Below are 16,886 nucleotides of genomic sequence, written 5' to 3' on the forward strand. Positions count from 1 at the left end.
CTGAAGTTGGGACTGTTTGTCACCTTAGGCCATCACTGTTAAAATTTACGCCACAGGTAGATTGTAACAAAACTACAAGACAATTTATTTCCAGTTTCTATAAGTTGTTTTAGAAATTCCTGGACCTAGACAATGGCAAGAAGTCTCGGTTTAACGAAAATAGTACATATAAAAGTACTTATTTCAAACAAAAATTAAAAGTTCTTCATTGAAGTGTTGATCAAAGATGAGACAAAAAAGAAAACAATATTTTTGCTAGTTATGATCGGTTCCACAAATTATCTTTACAGCAAAAATTTAATGTTCCATAACCGTGTTCACATCATATTTGTAAAACAACTATACGTTTAAGATGATCCTAAGTAAATAACTATATATCTCAAATAATTGAAATCGTCCGTACAAAAGCCACGCCCTCACATAACAATGCAAGTCAGTTATTTTCATAAATAAAAGATTACAGTACTACGACAATTGTGTAATTCAAACTTTATTTCATGAATTTTACTAAGAAATTATGAAAAGTTCACTCACCCAACTTTCAGGAGTTCGACCCAAAATCGCTCCAGTTTCGTCATTGTATAACATGCTTGAAAAATTACGTCTCTTTAATGGTTTTCCATCCATTTTAAATTCTTCCATTCTGGGATTTCGACTCATGGTTTGGTTTATAACTTTCTCTCATATAAAATTATATTTTTAATTAAAACATCGGCACAACACAATCAACCGCTACCGCAACTTGAAATAACTAGGGACGTCTGATGTTTACTGTTGACAAGTCAACAATAGCACTTTGGACGAAATAGTCGATTAATTGGATTACCTTATTTTGTTGTCGTTCTCAATCAACTAAATATATATTTTTTACATGAAGTTTTATTATTTCGTTACAACCACATATTTTACCTTTATGAACACATAAATAAATTAATATGCTAAATTATATAATCATTTATGAATAAGTTTATGAATTATGAATTCTCTTTTGTTATCTATTCGAATCATGTCAACTTTGTCAATTCACTAATGCCAAAGTCAAAACCTAATTAGAATACCTACTTAGTAATTGTTGCTAAATATTGTAAAACGATTAAATAAGAACGTTGTTGAGAGTAATATATGTGTTTGTTTTAAATCTATATATATTTAGAAATGGCTTCATTCCACAAGATCATAGTCATAGTTGGGTTTATATCACTTTTCCATTCAGCATTCTCAGCAGCACAAACGTACGTATTTTGTATCGTTATTTCACTCTGTATTATTATTTTATAATGTATTAAAAGCTAATTTCATTACAGATCGATCATATCTTCGAATAACATCGCAAGAATTTCTACAACATTGCCTTTAGATGTGAGTATAATTAATAATAATAAAAAAAACTAAATAACCAAGAAGTTTCTGCATAAATTTGGTATATATTTTTTCAGATCGTAGTGCAAGCAGTTGTAGCCTTTTGCAGTAATGTGGGAGTTCTAAATGTAGCTGAAACCCGAGAGATCCATGCAGCAGCAGAAATGAATCAAGTTTGCTGGGAAACACAGCAAAACATTCCTTCATTTACATATTCAATCATAGAGGAAAGCACTGGCGTACAATTACGTACCGAGCTTAGGGAGGCAGAACTAGAAAATTTAGAATAGTTTAAATTATTAATTGTGTTGTCTGTTCCCACCAATCTCTGAATCAGACAGCTAATTGTAAACTCATTATATAGCAATGTGATATGACATTTAAGCAGGATAATGTTGCATGTCTTGTACAGCTATAAACATTACACATCAAGGGATGAAAGATATAAAATACTTTGCAGTAAATATTGTACATAAGAATGAAAACACTGATGGTAGGGTATTTGTATTCATTATAGCAATCACCTTAAACAAGGTGTAAAAGAACAGTTTTATATGTATCACAGTTTGTACTATAAGCCTGTTTTAATATGTAGACATTGGTTTTAATTTCATATATGTACTTTAATATAACCTAAATGAATTAATTATTACTCTAAATTATGATGTATGTGTATCGTATATGCAATTTCGAACAAGCCTACACTGTCAACCACTGAGGGAGGGAACACTCTCTGGACCCCATTTAGCTTACCATTAGGTGTAGTTGGTCTCTTTGCTGTACCACTAAAAAACATATACGTCTATCTCTCACACCTATATTTTGTTGCCGGCTTGCTGATTCTCCTTGTGTAATATTTACTGCCAAGTACTATAAATGTGTTTGCCATTCGAGGTCTACTTAGAGTACTGGAAACAAGCATTAATCAGTTTAGTTATAAGAATAAGTTGTTACACAAAAGAAAATGTTATTTATTTCATGAGGTATTTGGTTCAGTTATCGATTCAATTGTATTACACATTTTTTTATATAACAATGTTTTTCTCTTTAAAACATCCTTATAAGATATAAATAAGTTTGGCAAATGCTGAATCAAACAGATGATGTGATTAGGATTTTGTTGCTGGTTCACTCAGACATTTGTAAACATTGCTCAAATGGACATTTTAATATTTGGCAACCTGCAACATACCCAGCATACTCAAGTTATGGTGGCAACAGATTAGCTGGTCTGGTAGTATGTAAGGATCAACATTTACAACTTGATTATTGTTGTGACTGCAAGTGAAAAGGTTCTTCTGAGATAAAAGTCCACTTTATAATTTCCTGGGATAAAAAGTGTCCTGTAGTGCTTGGGAATGATGGAAAGATATTTTAATGCTTCACTAGTTTGAAAGATTAGCCCCTACACACAAAGCTTGAACCTCATGTTTATAATATTAATAATAATTACACTACTAAAATGAAAACCATAGGTACACCTTATTTTATATTTAATTCCAAAATATGTCTTACTTAACCTAACATACATACTAAACTTATTTAAATCTTATAATTATCAACAAGTCAATATAATCCTTCAGTGAGGAGGGCTCATGGTAAACTCTCAGTATGCACTCTCACACACATCAAGTCTTGTGCCTGTTATCTTCCCCGCGGCCGCCTCGGAAGCCACCACGGCCACCGCCGCCTCTGCCGAACCGCCGCCGCCGCCACCGAATCCTCGGCCTCCGCCACGACCTCCTCCGCCGCCTCTGCCGAATCCGCCGCCACCGCCACCCCTGCCGAATCCTCCGCCTCTACCGCCCCGGGGCCCTCCCTGCCTCCTCTACCACCTCCGCCTCGCTTCGCACCAGGAGGCTGTGGCAAGAACCTCTTCAGTGGTAGCAATTTCGCAGGATCTATGTAAAATTGCTGTCCGTCTTTGAAGCTCTTAGCCTTGATGTTCTCCCGAGCTTCACCGATACGTAGTAGTCGCGCAGATTGCCGAATATCTCGTCAATTTTACCGATCTGTTCCTTGTTTCGAGGTAGATGGGAGCATTGAAATACGGCACGTCCTCAATATCTACTTTGCAGACTAGGTCGTCTTGCACCGTCCAGCCGTAGTGGCCTAGGTGTATGACATACAGATTCCTGGGGACCTTGTTCCTGATACTGCCTAAAGCCTCCGCCACCGCCGCCGCCGCGGCCTCCTCTGCCGCCCCCAAAGCCGCCGCGCCGCCTCTGCCACCTCCGCCACCGCCGCGACCACCAAATCCACCTCGCCCACCACCGCCGCCGCCTCCTCTACCACGGAACGACATGTTAATTCACAGATTGTAAATTAGAAACTTATAAAACTTTTAAATAACCTCAACTATACGTGTTTTACCACGCCTGTTTGACATTCAATGTATGTCACTCAGGTGACCACCTCAAAATCGCGAATCTGCCTGACCCTGGCAAAAATCTGCCAAAATCTGCCTAACCCAACTCCAGAATATATCTAAAATATGCCATCATATTATAGCATCCATGAAGACGGGTATAAATAAATTAAATACTATGTATTCAAAGGAATTCCTTTATTGAACCTGAAACATTTGACTTTTTTAATTACTCCATTCACTACATATTTTTATGTGTCACTCGGTCGGTACGAACGCTCGTATTTTCTTCATCATACACGGAAAACAACTGCACACATTAAACGCTAAAATAATAGCACAGAAATCCCCGTACTATGCCCGTGACAAAAGTTGCTAGCTCAGTAAATAATTTCCTACCAAGTATATGCATAATAAAAATAATGTAAATAATAAGCAACAGAAAATTATAAGGATTCAATTTATATATAATAAAGATAGAGATTCAAAAATAATAAAGATTAGCTTGAAATCTGTCAAAATCTGCCACTTTTGAAACTTCAGCTTAGTCTGCCAGAGTTAAAATTTTGGTGCCAATCTGCCCAAATGGCAGAAATCTGCCACAAATGGTCACACTGATGTCACTTGTCATTATTAAAAAGAAGGGGTGTGAAGTTTTAACATAAAACTAAGTATCGATAGTTGCTTACGTGTAAAGGACATGTAATAATTGTATAAGTAGATACTAAATAATATTATTTTCATAATATAACTCTTTTAACAGCATATTTCAAGTATTTGAAAGCGTACGAGTATAATACAAATCATTATATTTAAACCATCTCGCATGCATTTAAAATGGAAAATACAAAATATTTTTAAGTCGTGAAATGAAATTCATTTATAACGTATTAATAAAATATGTTTGAAGCCAGATATTTGAAATTGTAGTACTAATACAAAATACCTCAGAGTCAGGTATTTCAAAGGCTAATTTACATTATTATGAAGTATTTAAAAACAAATTCTAATAGTGTACCTACAAAACTAAATCGGGAAGCTGTTTTTGTTTTAAATAATTATATCGACAGAAATTATAAATATCTTATCCCTAATATTGTCATAGACAAAGCCAGAGACAATTATCAAAGTAGTTGAGTATCAACTAAGAATCGACTATATATGCAACTCCTACCTATATAATGATTATTATATTGTTCAGACCATTGGCAACATCTGTCATATTGACAATTCGATGGACTTTTTGGCGGGAAGTCAAATAAGGCGGCAATTTTAATATCGCTTAAATTTTATTTTATTTTTGCTAGTAAATATTGATAAATACTTTGTAATATAGTTTTGTAAATAAAGTATTCCACAATGGGTCCTCCCAATGATGGAGAGGACCCTGGAGATATCAAAAAGGAAATATGCAAAAATTTCCACCAGTGATCCTAAGGCCAGTAATTTGGACAAATATAAAATTTTTATAAAGCCTAATTATAAGAGACTTTTCCTGGAAAATGGTACTTGTGAATATATAGTTTATGTTGAGTCGACTGAAAATGAAAAAGTGGGGAATAAAAAACCCTATTACATTAACAAATCTGTTTTGTGACAATGTCAAAGGCATAATTGGAGTACACAGAATAAATGCTTTAAAAATTGGTGTATCCTTCAAAAACAGCGGGAGCTGCCAACAGTTTTTGAAAATGGAAGATTTTTATTAAAAAATAAATTAAAAGCTTTCATTCCCTCCTATCTAACTGAAAAATGGGAGTATTAAGATATGTACCCAAAGATATGAGTAACGAAGAGATATACAGGAATATCAGCTGTGACAGTGAAATTATTTCGATCAAAAGAATGATGAGGAAAGTGGATGGTATATTAACACCTATGGGTACAGTCATAGTAACATTTGCCTCAACATCCTTACCCCAGTATGCTTATATAAAATTATTTAGATATCAAGTTACCCAATATATACCTCCACTCCTTCAATGTTTCAAATGCCTTAAATTTAACCATTCTGCAAAGGTATGCCGAGGAATCCAAAATTGCTCATCATGTGCTGGAAAGCACTCTTATAAAGAATGTGACGTGGAAGAAATAGTGTGCATAAATTGTGGGGGTAACCACTTAGCAGTGTCCAGAGATTGCCCAATAAAAAAGAAGAAAATGGAGGAGAAAAAACAAATATTTCCAGAATTCGTATGCCACTGTTGTGAGTACACCACTTATCTATAATGACAAATCTTTCCCTGCATTGCCCACAAAAATAAATACAAATAATTCTAAAGATAATGAACTTAATGTACAGGAAATAGCTAATAATGATATTATTCTTAAGGCAATAGTGAAATCCATTGTTACTCTAGGTAATAATTCCGACAATACTCCACTTACTACTAAGAAAATTAAAGAAATATTCTTATCAAATTTAATTTAATGGATAATTATTTACAAATATTACAGTATAATATACAAAGTTTGCAGAGTAAAAATGCGTTATTAGAAAATTTATTAGTTGAAAAGTCTGTTGACATTTGTCTTCTTAATGAGACTTGGATAATTCCCAACACTAGAATTCCAAATTTCCCATCATATAATTTTCATTATAAAGTATCCAAAACCCTCATCATGGAGTCGGTATACTAATCAAACATGGTTTACAGTACAGTATAATAGACACTTTGTATCATGAGTCCATACAAAATATATGTATTTCATTAAAAACTGGCACAAGCTGTATATATTTACTTTGTATTTATTGTCCACCCACTAATCAATTTGATGATTTAAAATTGAAGAGACTTATAAATTCCTTACCAAGGCCTTGTGTTATAATGGGTGATTTTAATGCTCATCACATGGCTTTTGGATCTAATTATGACAACAATAGGGGTAAATGCTTGTTTAACCTTATAGATGATTGTGATTTATGCATTTTAAATGATGGATCTACAACAACGGTCCCTTATCCTGGTAGACAGGCTGCTGCATTAGATTTGGCTCTTACTAGTTCTTCTATTGCTCATCTTTGCAATTGGTATGTTCATGATGACCCAATGGGTAGTTACCACCTTCCAACTTTTCTTGAGATAAATGTGCAACCATCATCATACTGTGTCTCTCCTGTAAATGAAAGTAAATATATATATAGCAAAGCAAATTGGCCTGAATACTGTTCTCTGAGTGAAAACGGATTTTCGCATTTGGATCTGGTCAATGATAGTTCCCTAACATTGTATAATAATTTTGTTCAAATATTAAAAACTTAAGAGATAAAACTATTCCTAAAGTTAAAAAGATCAATTAACTCAATTTCTAGAAAACCTGTTCCATGGTGGAATCAGAACTGTACTGATGTCGTAAATAATTCTAAGAAAGCTCTGAAAGATTATTTTTCACAGCCTACAATAGAAAATTGGATAAAATATAAAAAGTTAGATGCTGCTAAGAAAAGAATATTAAAAGAGGAGAGCATTACTTCTTGGCAAAACTTATGTGGTAGTTTCAACAGACTAACACCAATTTCTCGAATATGGGGATATGTTAGAAAATTTAAGAGGATAGGGATTAGTGACAAAAACAGAAATTTTAATGATGACTGGGTTCCTGATTTTATAAATAATTTAACAGACACAACACAAATCAGTCAAGATAGATTAACTTATTTATTTGAAAGTGCAACTGAAACTGATATTAACACATTTCTTAATAGTACATTTAACTTAAATGAATTACATATATCTTTGAAATCAAGAAGAGATACTACTCCGGACTAGGACGACATTCCATATTTATTGGTTAAAAAATTACATTTGAATGCACAAATCATTTTACTTAGTATTTACAATAGAATGTGGAAGGAAATAGTAATACCAACTACCTGGAAAACTCAATGTGTCATTCCTATATTAAAACCTAATAAGCCCATAAACAGTGCAACATCTTATAGGCCAGTTTCATTATCTTCATGTTTGGGTAAACTATTTGAAAATATGTTAAAATTAAGATTAGATTATTTCATTGAGTCAACTAATGTAATTCCTTCAGTACAGTTTGGCTTCAGAAAAGGCAAAAGTTGTTCTGAAAGCTTTGTATCATTAATATTTGACATAAAACAAGCTAAATTAAGTCACTCCAATATGATATGTGTATTTTTAGATGTAAAAGGTGCTTTTGATAATGTTAATATAGAAGAACTCATTCAGATTTTATACAACACAGGTATACCTGCCCAAGTTTTAAAGTGGTTGTATAACTTTATGAGTGATAGAACTGTATATGTGAAGTATAATGACAAACTGCATGGGCCTAGATGTGTAAATAGAGGTGTTATGCAAGGGGCTACACTGTCGCCACTATTATATAATTTATATACCTCAGAAATTTCAAAATATGTTGACACAACAAATGTTAAGATCCTACAATTTGCAGATGACTTGCTTTTGTATAGCACAAATCAAAATTTGCATGTTGCTCAAAGTAACATTAACAATGCACTGAAACAGTTGTACAATTTCTATCATAATAAACTTAAACTTGATATTAGCCCTTCAAAAAGTTCAGTTTTAGTTTTTAGTAAACAGTTAAATGTAGATGATGTAAATATTTTTTACAACACAACTCAAATTCCATTGGTAAAACAACACAAATTTTTAGGAGTTATTATTGATGATAAGCTTAAGTTTGATGAACACATTAAACATATTTGTAAAAAAGCATTAAATGGTATTAATTTACTAAGACATTTAGCAGGCACTTACTGGGGTCTGACCCAAAAACAATGGCTATGTTGTATAAGAGTATAATTAGAAGTCACTTTGACTACAGCAGTTTAGCCTACATGAATGCTAGCAGAACTCATTTAAAGAAGTTAGATGTGATACAAAACATGGGCCTGCGACTCATTTGTGGAGCTATGAGATCAACACCTATTAACTCACTAGAAATAGAAACTTGTATACCTCCTCTGGTTTTGCGTAGATTACAGTTGGCCCAAAGATTTTATTTGAAAATAGTATCCTTAAACAATAGCATTCTTCACAAACAACTCGAATTGAGTCCTCTGGACATAGAACCAGTCTCATCTAATGTAGTCACTGCTCCTTCACTTGTACATGGGACAATACCTGAAATCCAAACAATTTATAACTTGGTTAAAAAGAATTCTAAGCATATTCAAAAATATAGTAACTGGCCATTGTATACTAATTCATTTAAAGTTCTTATTGATTGTCCTATAATACATGTAAATACTGTACATGACAATACTGATTTTTAGAATTTAAGAATAGCAAAATAATTATTATTTATTATATACAGATGGATCCAAAACTGATAGTTACTGTACAGCAGCATTTTATGATCCTCAACTTAATTATACAAAATGTATGAAGATAAGTACTAACTGTAGTATATTTACAGCGGAGGTATATGCAATTTATTGTGCATTGCTCTATGTAAATACGAATGTAAGTAATATTTTAATAATTTCAGATTCTAAGAGTGTTTTGTGTTCATTAAATAATTTCCACATTTCCTATAAAATAAATTATTTGGTGCACGCTATTAAAAATAAGTTAACTCAACTCCGAGATGAGAAACACCTTAACATAGAATTTTTGTGGGTTCCATCACACAGTGGCATACGTGGAAATGAAATAGCAGATAAGGCAACCCACGCGAACCCTGATGAGGATCACACAGAGTCGATGAAGGTCCATTTTACCGATTATTACAGCTTGTACAAAAGTAGCAATAAACTGTTATGGAAAGAATACTGGGACTTTACCCTGCAGACCAAAGGAAAATGGTACAGCAAAATACAGAAAGAATTACCAACGAAACCTTGGTATCATCAACACAAATATATTGACAGAAAGTTTTTAGCTGCATCACACGCATGAGGTTGGGACACTGTTTGACTCCAGCACATCTTTATAGACTTCATTTAGTGAATAGTAACAGATGTTCTTACTGTAATCAAGCAAATGCTGATTTGGATCATATCGTACTTCGGTGCCCTGCGTTTGGAATTGACCGTTTATTATTAGCGAACGATTTATGTGATAGTGGTACATGTGTAAATAGTAACATTGAAAGTATTCCCCGCCAATTGGAAGATATATTATCCAATATTCAAATGTATAAAGCTTTGTTTATCTACATTAGTCGTACTATTAAGAAAATTTAATTGTAAATTGTATCAAAACTCCTATTTGTATTTTATAACTAAGAACTATTTGTTTAATATAGTAGGTAAAATAATTTATGTATGCGTCTGAAGGACTTGTATCCATGGACAGAAATAAATAAAAAAAAAAAATGACAATTCGATTTTTCACATTTTGAAAATAGAGGTGCAATTTGTTAACGGGAATCGTAGCGGGTAGATACCTATGGCGACCCGAGAAGACCAAATAAAAGACCTAAAGGAGAAAAACAATGAATTGGTGCAAAAAGTGCAGTATTGGAAGATGACGGCGGCGCAGCGCGAGGACGAGAAACTCGCGCTGATGAAAGAAGTCAATGAATTAAGGCTTAAACTTAGCGTTAGTATGAAGATCATTAACTAAGTGCTAATGCCTCCATAAGCGTTTCAACGCTCTTGAGAGTTGCATACAACGTAAATGACAACATAAATTACGATACAAAAGATGTATATGTCAACCTGTATTACTATACTTAGTTGTTGCACTCAATCAATTTTGTTTATAATTTTATTTTCATAAACATCAAATGGGACAAGTTTTTGTTGCAGTTATATAATGAATATGCAGTATTTCTAAAGGAATATGCCATTATCTGTTATTCCCATACTACTATTAATACACATATTTGTAGCACCTAAAGACTATTAATTCTTATGAACACTTGCTTTGATAAACAGCATTTTTAGTTTACCTCAAAAATACAAAGAAACTCATGACATTCATAGATAAGTTCCTTTATCAATATATCAAATGCTATGAAAGTATGTAGCAATAATAAAAAAGTCACTTCTTAAAAAAATATACTGGATAATCTCTGATATGGCTGTGCATATATTGACCAAGCACTTAATAAGATGAAATTGATGAATTAGTTTGGTCCCTACACAATTATTATAAAAAAACAGATGAAATTACTTTAAATGACTGCTTTACTAACACTGCTTACAACTACCTTTTTTTAAAGAAATTTGCCCAGGTCTGATGACTGATAGAATTCCAATACCAATACCTATCTACTGCAATGTATAAGTTTGTTAGCTTGCTTTTTTTAAGCCATAGTTTTGAATTAATGTCATTGATCATAAGTGAACACTAAAAGATATGAATAAATCTTTAGGGTATGTATAATGTCCGCATTTCACTTCAATTTCATTATAAATGGATTCTACCATTAATACAGTTGTCTTCTGTTAATCTGCCTTTTTAATTGAAGAAACGTGATTATTATACATATGAATTATTATTATGTATCTAGTTTCACTTGTCAGTCTGTACATGTTTATGACCATTTCTGAGATAAAAATTACGTTATTGGGGCTATGTTTGGTAGTTATAATTGGTTATTTGACAATATGCAAAATAGGCACTTATTTATTGCTCTAAGTACCTATATAACAACTGATCATAGCTAAACAGCAGATTGCAGATAGGATTAAAATAAAAAAAAGATAGATAGGTTAAAAAAAATATTTCATGTAGTTTATAGAGTTTAAAAACAATTTTTAACAACATATACAAAGAAATATATTTTTACAGCTAGTTTACACAAATAAATAGTGTAAGATGGTGTCTAGAAACTAATCAAATAGCCTATTGGTGAAACGATAAACAAAATCAGTTAAATTTTTTTTGTTTCATCTTATCATTGTTCATGGTTGGCAATCCTGATAATCATAAATCCATGTAGCTGAGATCCGTATAATCAGTAATATACCTACATTAATTGCTTTATACAATTTTTATATGAAGCAGGGTCTGAAGCTAGTCATAGGTTTATTTAAATAAGAAGCCTTGAAACTAATATACAACTATACATTCACAGCGGCTCAGAAGCACTGGTGGCGTCCAGGCGCGTCAGTTCGACTCAGCCATACAGGCGACGAGCGAACGTGCGCTCGCGCATCTCGTCCAAGCGTCTGGGGAGATCGCGCACACCATAGAACTTGGCCAAGACGTACATGAGGGACAGGCAAGAACTAGACGCAGCATCACCACGATGGAGCTATAGGTGGAACACCAACGGAGAAGACTGACAAGATCCACAGAGTGCCACCGATGATGATAGGAGGACAGAGCATACAACCGTGGTTGCTTTAAGTAGGACCTTATTTAATACAAGCAATACACGTGAGTTTATAGATCAATTGATATACAATGTTTCTAGGCTATATATTTTAAGGTTTTCGTTTTTTCTTGTTTAACATAAATGTGCTTTTAAGTTTGGTTTGGGGTTTGTTAGTGATGGGGACAGTAGGTTCACGCTCTAGCATATTAGTTATAAATAGGTATATATGTATTTTTTTTTTCAATAAATATAATTTTGGTGAAATAAGTGTACATTCTACAGTTCTTAGTTATGTTTTTGTCCAATCTCTCGATGATGTAGGCGTGAGCTTATGTATTTTTGATTTTATTTCCAGAGCCAGCTTCAAGGAGTCCCAATCGTAGCTTGACAGGAGAGCGGTGCCCATGCATATGTTACAAGGTATTTTACCATTACTTATACAACTTTAATGTGACATCATCACAATAACCCAGTGTATCAGCAGAATATAACAATTTTTTAAAACTTTTCTTTTGTATCAGGGGCAAAATTTAAAATATGACCAAAAATCGCAAGTGTTTTCTTGTAATATTCTTAAAACTGTTATTTTCATTTTCTCTTGAAATTATTTCCAGATGTGTATATACCACTGACAAGGATAGACGCTGGCAATAGACCAGCCGATAATGCGGAAGCGGAAACGGACGCGCAGGACGCGGACAATAGCACTGAGGAGGTTGGATTGACGGTAATTTGCTTCATACTGGTTACAGTTACTTACTTACACATTTATTACCAAATAAGTCACAATACTTTTTGGAAATTATTGCTAAATAAAAAAACAAAGATTTCTTATATTTACGCTAATAAGAAACGTAGAAATAAAACAAGATTTCGAATTTTATCGTTTTGTATATCATAATATTCTCCCAACATGAAGACTTTGCAGCCTTCGTGGTCACAGAGCAAACTGAGTTGTTAATCGTCCGCAAAGTCAAAATTACAATATCTACGCCTTCCTTAGGCCCTTGGCGGCGAGTAGAAGTGATGATTGATTGTAATGTTTGCAGACAGCGTTGAGAGAATGGACGACTCTCAGGAGGCGTCGGAAAGCGAAGACTTTGATGCGTCGTAAGTCAAAAAGTACTTTATGTAAATATTAATATCAGCCCTGTATTATAATACTGTCCTGCTGTTGGGCACGGGCCTCCTCTATTACTGACAGAGATTAGGCCTTAGTCCACCACGCTGGCCTAGTACGGATTGGTAGACTTCACACACCCTAGAAATTCCTATAGAGAAGTCCTCAGGCATGCAAGTTTCCTCACAATGTTTTCCTTCACCATTAAAGCAAGCGATAATTCACAAAGAATAGACACATAATTTTAGAAAAGTCAGAGGTGTGTGCCCTTGGGATTTGGATCTGCGGGCATTCGTCTCGGCAGTCCGTTCCACAACCAACTAGGCTATCGCCACTATTGGCTTACTAGTGATTCGCTACCACTGTTCATCTACGATCATGACTTATTCCTTATACTGTACCATTAACATAATGTAATGTCAACAGTCGCAGGCTAGATGCGGTGACTGAAGATATAGAGCCAGAAGATGAAGTACAAACACCACAAACAAGGTTTGTTAAGCAAAACTTACTACAACAAATCAATAATTCATTTAGATATAACATTGTAGTCAATGTAACTACTGGACATGATAAGACTTAACATTGCATGTCTCAGGATGGCGAGCAGTGGAATACCAAACAATACTTTGTAATTCAAGCTGTTTGTTGGTTTTGTTACTGGCTATGGGCGATCGTATCGCTTATCATCAGGCGAACGGCAAGCTCGTCTCGTCATTCAAAGCAATAAAAAAAAGAGTGATCAGTATTTTCTGTAAGACTAATTTTGTGGAAATAAAAAAAATACATTAATTTCTGATTAATACTGATTGACAATGTGTAATATCATCATGTAGTTGTACGAGAGATTTCTTTTCAATATAATTAAATTATTTTAGGAATAAAGTAGACAATCCATTGGAGGGTCCCAGTTGGTTGTTGGATACACCGAGCAAGCCCAGGTGAGTTATTTGATAACATTTAATCATCTTGGTTAAAAGGTAGAACCATTTTGTGACAACTTTAATTTTAAGTATTTGATTTCAATGTATTCTATAGATTTAATTGTCACAAATAAACTGCTTTCCTTTCTTTTTGGATAGTAGATAACATATCTTGCCAGAAGTTGGGGTGGAAGAGAAATTTAAATAGTTTATATAAATATTTATTTCGATGCTTGGGTATGTGGTATCAGCAATTTCTTAAACGATGTTTAGATTAATAGTAGATCTTGCACAAACTCATTTTTCCAAATTTCGAAGTTTTCATTACTTGCTGCAAGTTGCATGTATATACTATTCATATATTGCTATTGTTAACGATCTGTAAGCTCTTGCGGAATATATTGTAAGGTTTGTCAATAGGCCTTTAACTGCGTATTATTAATATTAAAGATTGTGTTCTTTGTCAGCAGTCATCCAAAAGCAGGACCGGCAATCTGGAGCCGGACTCCACGACCGAAGTAGACGAGGCGACGTGCGTGTCGCCGCCCAACAGTGATCAGACTGAAGATGATGCGCAGGTGATATTTATATATATTTTTATAACTTTGAACAAGTATAATATAATAATTTATTTTATTTCATATTATAAATATCATCATTATTTTTATGCTAGATCTGAAGCTTTAAAGTTGGTAAATCTTCGAGATACATTTTCATAAATTTTTCATTGCGTTATCGAGAGCTAGTAAGTGTAGTCGTAGCCCAACAGTGGACAGTAGAGTAATACATAGCGTGCAGCAGGGCGAGGCTGGCGTGGCGGCGCCGGTGTTCACGCCGACGGTGCGGCGCCGCAAGCGCACGCGCTTCGCGCCGCGCGCGCACCCGCCGCTCGCCCCGCGCCGCGCGCGCATGCACTCGCCCTTCACCCCCGTCACACTCGCGCAGCGGAGGAACAGGTACTTTATTTTATCTTCTATACTTATAATAAATCTGTAGAGAGGTCAATTCTGTACATGAAATATATTTACAAAATAACTATCAGGGGGTGATTAGGGATCGATACTGATGCCAAAAATGCAATTAGTAAAATTTTTGTCTGTCTGTCTGTCTGTCTGTCTGTATAACCGTTATAGAAACAAAACTACTCGACGGATTTTAACGAAACTTGGTACAATTATTTTTCATACTCCTGTGCTGGTTATAGTATACTTTTCATCACGCTACAATTAATAGGAGCAGAGCAGTGAAGGGAAATGTTGGGAAAACGGGAGAAGTTACTCCATTTTTAAGCTTCCGTCGCGTGTGCAACCTTAATGGTTAAAGCTACATAGAAATCATGTATGACGGAAATGTTCTCCTTAAAATTATGTAAAAAATATCCCACGACAGCATATGTCTATCTTTTATGGTTGACTCACAATGACACGTGTAACTCCCGATAGCTTAGCAGTTCGAAGCTTTCTCATTATATTTGTTTACTAATCTTAGGAACTATCGGTCCAAACTGAAAAATTATTTTTGCGTTGGATAGCCCTTTATTTGTGGATTGCTATAGGCTATATATCATCACGCTATACCCAATAGGAGCGGAGCAGCAATGGCTAATCTCTGGAACTACCGGTCCAAACTGAAAAATTCTTTTTGCGTTGGATAGCCCTTTGTTCGTGGAGTGCTCTAAGTTATATATCATCACGCTATGACCAATAGGAGCGGAGCAGTAATGGCTAATCTTAGGAACTACCAGTTTGAACTGAAAAATTCGTTTTGTGTTGGATAGCCCTTTATTTGTGGGGTGCTATAGGCTGTATATCATCACGCTATGACAAATAGGAGCGGAGCAGTAATGAAACATGTTACAAATACGGGGACAATTTATTCGTTTTGAGAGCTTCCGTTGCGTGCGCTGCGTAAACGGTTAAAGTTATGCAACAATGATGTACGTCGGGATTATTCCTCTTAAAAGTTCTAAAAATATATTATAAAACAAAGTCCCCGCTGCATCCGTTTGCCTGAACGTCTTAAACTCAAAACTACCCAACGTATTAAGATAAAATTTGGTATGGAGACAGTTTGAAACTCTGGGAAGAACATAGGCTCCCGGGAAACTACTACTTTTATAATGGAAAATTTTAGCCTGAAAAACTTTATAACGCGGGCGGAGCCGCGAGCAAAAGCTAGTTTTTAATAAAACTTTTTTAACCGTCAGTTTATAATAAGCACTTTAATTATTGTTATCTAAATTGTGGCCAAGGACACAAAATTATAGAAAATTGATTTTTTTTTATGTGGTCAAAGATGTTTTGGAGCTGACTACGATGTCATCAGTACATCATGTCATGTTTGAAGACATTAATTTAAGTTCCCTATAATAATCAATATCATTATATATTGCCCACTGCTGGCATGCTGAGCCTCCTCTCTACTACTGAGAGGGATTAGGCCTTAGTCCACCACGCTGGCCTAGTGCAGATTGGTAGACTTCACACACCCTCGAAATTCCTATAGAGAACTTCTCAGATGTGCAGGTTTCCTCACGAGGTTTTCCTTCACCGTTAAAGCGAACGATAAATTCAAAAAGAATACACACATGATTTTAGAAAAGTCAGAGGTGTGTGCCCTTGGGATTTGAACCTGCGGACATTCGTCTCGGCAATTCGTTCCACACCCAACTAGGCTATCGCCGCTCAATCCCTATAGCAAATGATAATTATATTCCAGTAACAACGGTCGCGTGCTGAAGGTGCTAGTGGCGAAGATGCGCCTGAGCAGCGGGTCGGAGGACGCGCTGACGTCGCCGCCGCCCGCACTCGCGCGCCTCGACGCGCGCCGAGCTAACGGCGCCACCGAC

General features: G+C 34.9%; 1 long non-coding RNA gene and 2 pseudogenes across 3 annotated transcripts; 1 reads left to right on the forward strand and 2 right to left on the reverse strand.

Annotated features, from left to right (window-relative positions):
- Positions 1-2,987: 2,987 nt before the first annotated feature.
- Positions 2,988-3,718, reverse strand: LOC119192657 (annotated as a pseudogene).
- Positions 3,719-6,498: 2,780 nt separating this feature from the next.
- Positions 6,499-9,947, reverse strand: LOC119192656. 3 transcript variants are annotated; one of them, XR_005113692.1, is made up of 3 exons: positions 9,696-9,947; positions 8,683-8,847; positions 6,499-6,844 (listed from the first exon to the last, which is right to left on the reverse strand). It is a non-coding gene; the product is annotated as an uncharacterized LOC119192656 (long non-coding RNA). The 3 variants fall into 3 exon arrangements; XR_005113693.1 differs by lacking the exon at positions 9,696-9,947 and adding an exon at positions 9,557-9,665; XR_005113694.1 differs by lacking the exon at positions 9,696-9,947 and adding an exon at positions 9,510-9,605.
- A 102-nt stretch (positions 9,948-10,049) lies between these two features.
- Positions 10,050-14,060, forward strand: LOC119192655 (annotated as a pseudogene).
- The last annotated feature ends 2,826 nt before the right edge of the window (positions 14,061-16,886 follow it).

The sequence above is a fragment of the Manduca sexta genome, unplaced genomic scaffold, assembly GCF_014839805.1.
Source record: "Manduca sexta isolate Smith_Timp_Sample1 unplaced genomic scaffold, JHU_Msex_v1.0 HiC_scaffold_304, whole genome shotgun sequence".
NCBI classification, from domain to species: Eukaryota; Metazoa; Arthropoda; class Insecta; order Lepidoptera; family Sphingidae; genus Manduca; species Manduca sexta.